Raw genomic sequence first — 5,000 nt, forward strand, 5'->3', positions numbered from 1 at the left:
ACACATTATGTGGAAAGACCCTTAGACTTACAGAACAAGGAAGACAGACACACCAGCAACTGTGTAATGTCTAGATCAGAATCTACGTCAGTGTCTACATCGTAAAACTGTGTCATTGCCCTGTGTGATGTACTTTAATAATATGTGACCCGTCGCCCCAAAACGGTATTAAGTCGGGATGGTCAAAGTGCTGAGATTAGAATCTATGACCAAAAACATCAGACTTGGGTTGAGTCCATGTATGGATTATAGAAGAAAAAATATAGAATTTTAAAGTGATGAAAACCGACATTTCATTTTCTTGTCCAGTTGAGCTTAAAATTGACTTTTCAACATTTTGTTCATCCCGACATAATACCGTTTTGAGACGATGGGTCACATATGGCCAATTGTCCATTCTCAATGCAGTTCCTCCCCATTTACTAGGAAGACAAAAATGATTGCGGACAACAAATTGTGTATGTGAAAAGACCCTTAGACGACTAACCGAACAAGACAAAAAAACACACCAGCAATTACTGTATAGATCAGAAATTATGTACGACAGTCTACATCATAAAACTGTGTCATTGCCCTCCCTGTGTGATGTACTATCATATGGTCAATTGTCCATTCCCAATGCAGTTCCTCCCCATACCAGGAAGACAAAAGATTGCGGACAACAAATTATGTATGTAAAAAGACCCTTAGACAACCAACCAAACAAGACAAAAACACACCAGAAACTCTATATAGATCAGAAATGTAACGTCAGTCTACATCATAAAACGGTGTGTTGTCATTTCCCCAGATGATGTATACCGCCAATTCTCCGTTCCCGGTTACAGTTCCTCCCCGAAATCTGTAACACGTCATCGTAAATAACCCGCTTTATTACAAGGCAACGACGTCTGGCCACTCTAACTCCAACTTGAGATATTGTTAAAGTGTTGGGAAATGTTATTTAATATTACCGGGTAAGAATTATTTTATTTTATACGCGAAAGGTTGAAAGTAGTAAGCGCCGTTGAAAGATAAAACATTTAAGTGGTTTGTGATGTGTAGAATTGCTTTTTTGAAAAATTATGTCGGCCTTCATTCATATTAGCTGTGGGTCGAACCTGAAACCGTGGGATATGAATAATTCATGTTTTCTGCTTAACTCGGCACTGAACCAAATATCATTTGGCACTATCTACAACAAAAACAGAAACAAAAATAAAACAAAAACAAAAAACATAAACAAACAAAAAAAAAAAAAAAACCCAAAACCCCCAAACAAACAACAAAACAACATTAAATTTAAAGAGACATTAAAAAATATCAAATACCCCCCCCCCAACTCCCACCCCCTTAAAAAAAAAACCCCAAACAAACTTAAGTTTTTAGAGCCATGAGTGTAAAAAGCGGTCGGGGTTTTTTTTTTTAATTTGTTTTAAATTTTGATGTTAATTTTTTTTCTTCATTTTTATTTTATCTGAACAAAAAAATGTATAATATTAATAAGCTGTTTGTTTAAAAAAAAAAAAGTTAAATTAAAAATAACACTATCATTCTTCGTTATCTTATCTGATGAATGTCAGTTAAAGAGAACAATGATGACGTGACAACCAAATCTGTATAATATTATATTAAAAATAAATATAATATAATTTACCTGGTCGGTGCTCCAGCACAGAACATTATTATAATAACAATACACGATAATCCACCTGGAATAAAACAGTTATAAACTTCCCGTCATCTCAATCACGATGAAAGAATGAACGAACGTCAAACCATTTATCGACCAGCAAGTACCAAACAAAAAGAGGCCCTGCCTGAAATTCGAAACTTAATCCAAGAACACACAACAACAACGATAACGATGATTATAAATCATTTTCCAAAAAACACACTTCAAAGAAATTTGGAGTTATCCCCCCACGTCGGGACAAAAATCAATTCGATTTAAATCAAATCGATTGCGTTATAAAACCAATCGATGGATTATTATAATCCTGTAAGAAATAATTAATTAATTGTAAAAATAATATATGAGAAAAATTATTCAAAAATAATTACAAAAACACTTGCACTAATAAAAATTGCGAAATATTCTACATATCCACTCCGAACTTTTGAAAGTACAAAATTGTCTTTAAAGAATTCACAGACAAAAAAAAAAAAAAAAAAAAATAGTAAGAAATTAACGGCGGGGGATCTAAAAAAAAAAAAAAAAATTCAAACCAAATTATAAAGATCCAACGAATGGTATGAATTTAATTCCGTCGGCGAGGCTTAAAACGTATCCAGCAATTTACATTGAAACTTGACACTGGGTTTAATTCGTTTTCCGTGACATGATAAATCGTATATTCCTGGAATAAGTGTCGGAAAGAAACAGCATTCTTGTCACTCCAGGCTGGTTTTGTACATACACAACGTATTTTCCCTTGCCTTCTTCCTTCGCCCTCACTCACTCCATCACTCCGTTCTCGGTTCCCACTTCATAACATTCTGAGAGAAAAAGTAAATTACCTACACCTACGACTACTACTTCTACGACTACTACTACTTCTTGCTACAAAGCGCGGAGCGGGCAGCGGGCCGCCAGTCGCTACGTGCAATATGCTTGCTGCCCCTCAACGCTTTATTTCGCACCGCACGTCAAAATTCGACAGGCCCGCGTTCATTACCGTGATGGGGCAAGTGTGGCACCGAGCCGCACCGCTCTGCCCCCCGCGCGCGCACGTTCATTTCGTGTGAGGGGGAGTGGGAGAAAGAGAGAGATACAACAGAGATAGAGTGTGTGAGTGAGTGTGGTTGAGTTTTATAAAGAAAGAGGCACTTGGTGAGTATAGCATTTAGAGCAGTAATGATTGGAAAGTGGTGAAGACGATAATAATAGTATCGTTACCCACGGTTTGGGTCGTTAGACAGAGCTGATTGCGGGTTTTAACTCACTCAATCCTAGAAATTTTTGCTACTTTTCAAAATTGGAAAAACAATGTATTAAAAATGAGCATGTTCATCTAGATAGTTTTATTCAACTACCATTAACATGTAAAAACTAAAAACATTAGCTTTGATACTACGCCTATATTTTGTCTCAGAAAAATGTAATAAATTATAGGCATGGGTAAAAGTAACCCGGTAAACTACGGATATAGATAGTATGCATGACTCACTCAGGCCTTGTTATTGTTTTTGCCATCCGCGTTTGTGAGTTGTTCTCACTAAACTGTATTAAACAGGCTATAAAGTTCATGGTTACACAGTTTGTGTGTTGGCGTTATACTCCGGATGGCAATTGTGAACTCCTTGGCCAAGCGCATTCTATCTATAGTCGGTGTTAGGGTTGAATGAGTTAAGGTTAAAAATAAGCTGCTTTGAGGTCTCATTTGGGAGTAAAAATGAGTAGGTATTTGAGACGACGCGTTGACGAGCGATACACTTGGTAATCTGTGACCACAGCCTGTGCTGATTCGTGGGTTTTAAAAGGTAAAAAGAGCTTCTTCGAAGTCTCATTTGGAAGTTTAAAGAATGCGTATTTGAGACGATACAATGAAATGAGATATATATATATACTTGGTAATCTGTGACCACAGCCTGTCCTGTGACCAATCGTCTCTAATCGCTACAATGTCGGTGTGAACACAGATTTCACTGAAATTCAAGATCAACTGGTTTCGATCAGGAAAGCGAGTTTTGTTTCTAACTTCGCGAAGTCCCAGGTTTGAGAGTTTTTTGGGTTTTTTTTTTTCTTTTGCCAGTAGGAGATCATTGAAATTGATCAATAATATTTGAAGGATGATTTTTCTGGCCACATTTTTAAATACATGTTTTTTCCATAGTATAAACAGTTCACTGATTTATCATCATGAAAATGTGACCCCTCGTCTCAAAACGGTATTATGTCAGGATGGACCAGATGCTAGAAAGTCAAGTTATAGTTAAACTGGTCAAAAATATGAAACGTTGGTATTTAGCACAGTAAAATATGATATTCCTTCTCCTCTATAAAGCATATACACTCAACATATGCTTGATATTTCTGGCTACAAATTCCATTTATTTCAGCATCTTGTTCATCCCGACATAATACCGTTTTGAGACGAGGGGTTACAAATAAGGTTGTGTTTTCTGGATTGTTCTTTTATTTTCAACAACAAGCACATAAAAGTAGAGGAAAGAGATTTTGCCCAAGAAGAAAGTTATTAACTCACTCAACCCTAACACCGACTATATCCGTAGTTTACCAGGGTTACTTTTACCCCATGCCTATTTATTACATTTTTTTGGGACAAATTACAGGTGTAGTATCAAAGCTAATGTTTTTAGTTTTTGTATGTTAATGATAGTTGAATAAAACTATCTATGTACATGCTCAGTTTTAAATCACTTCTTTCTAAATTTGAAAAGTAGGAAAAATCTCTAGGATTGAGTGAGTTAAGACTTTGCTGTGTCTCTCGTAAAAATGCAAAACTAAAAATTAAAATTAAAAAAAACTGTCGTGCATGCGTTTCTTTAAACTTTAAAACTCCATAAAATTAAAAGTCTCTGTTTTTATAATATTATTAGAAATCCCTGTTGAACGTTCTTTAATGTTTGTGTAACGTTCCAATCCTGAAGGGCTGACGAGATCCCAATATGCTTGACACCTGCTGAGTCGAAGGAAACGCAACCGGTGGAAAACCGTTTACTTTCTATCGTTATAATGAACACAGTGGGGGAAGGCGGATCGGATCGGGGCATAAAAATTATACAACGTGAAGAAAAATTATTATTATTATTATTATTATTATTATTATTATTATTATTATTATTATTATTATTATTATTATTATTATTATTATTATTATTATTTTATATATTAAAATTTTTTTACTTAATTAAATAAAAAAATAATAATTTTTTTTTTAATCTTTTCAAAAAATGTATTATTTTCAAAAATATATTTTTGTTTAAATCTTTATTGATATATGGACGATATCAAAATAGAAGCAAATAAAATGTAAACAATAATCAAAATTTACCCA

The 5,000-nt window shown here is 34.6% G+C and overlaps 1 protein-coding gene across 3 annotated transcripts in view; it reads right to left on the bottom strand.

The window, feature by feature from the left end:
• Positions 1-5,000, bottom strand: part of LOC144977647 (uncharacterized) — a 439,534-nt gene that overhangs the window by 33,326 nt on the left and 401,208 nt on the right. Inside the window, exon 1 of one of the 3 annotated variants that reach the window (XM_078923067.1) lies at positions 1,637-2,613. The exons of the other annotated variants lie outside the window; for them this stretch is intronic. The gene's annotated coding sequence lies outside the window, so the exon portion shown is untranslated. Of the gene's footprint in view, positions 1-1,636; positions 2,614-5,000 lie in introns of those variants that run through there. 3 annotated transcript variants of the gene reach the window in all.

Source organism: Berghia stephanieae, chromosome 7 (assembly GCF_034508935.2).
Source record: "Berghia stephanieae isolate SIO BIC M18660-M18661 chromosome 7, UCSD_Bste_1.3, whole genome shotgun sequence".
In the NCBI taxonomy this organism is placed as follows: domain Eukaryota; kingdom Metazoa; phylum Mollusca; class Gastropoda; order Nudibranchia; family Aeolidiidae; genus Berghia; species Berghia stephanieae.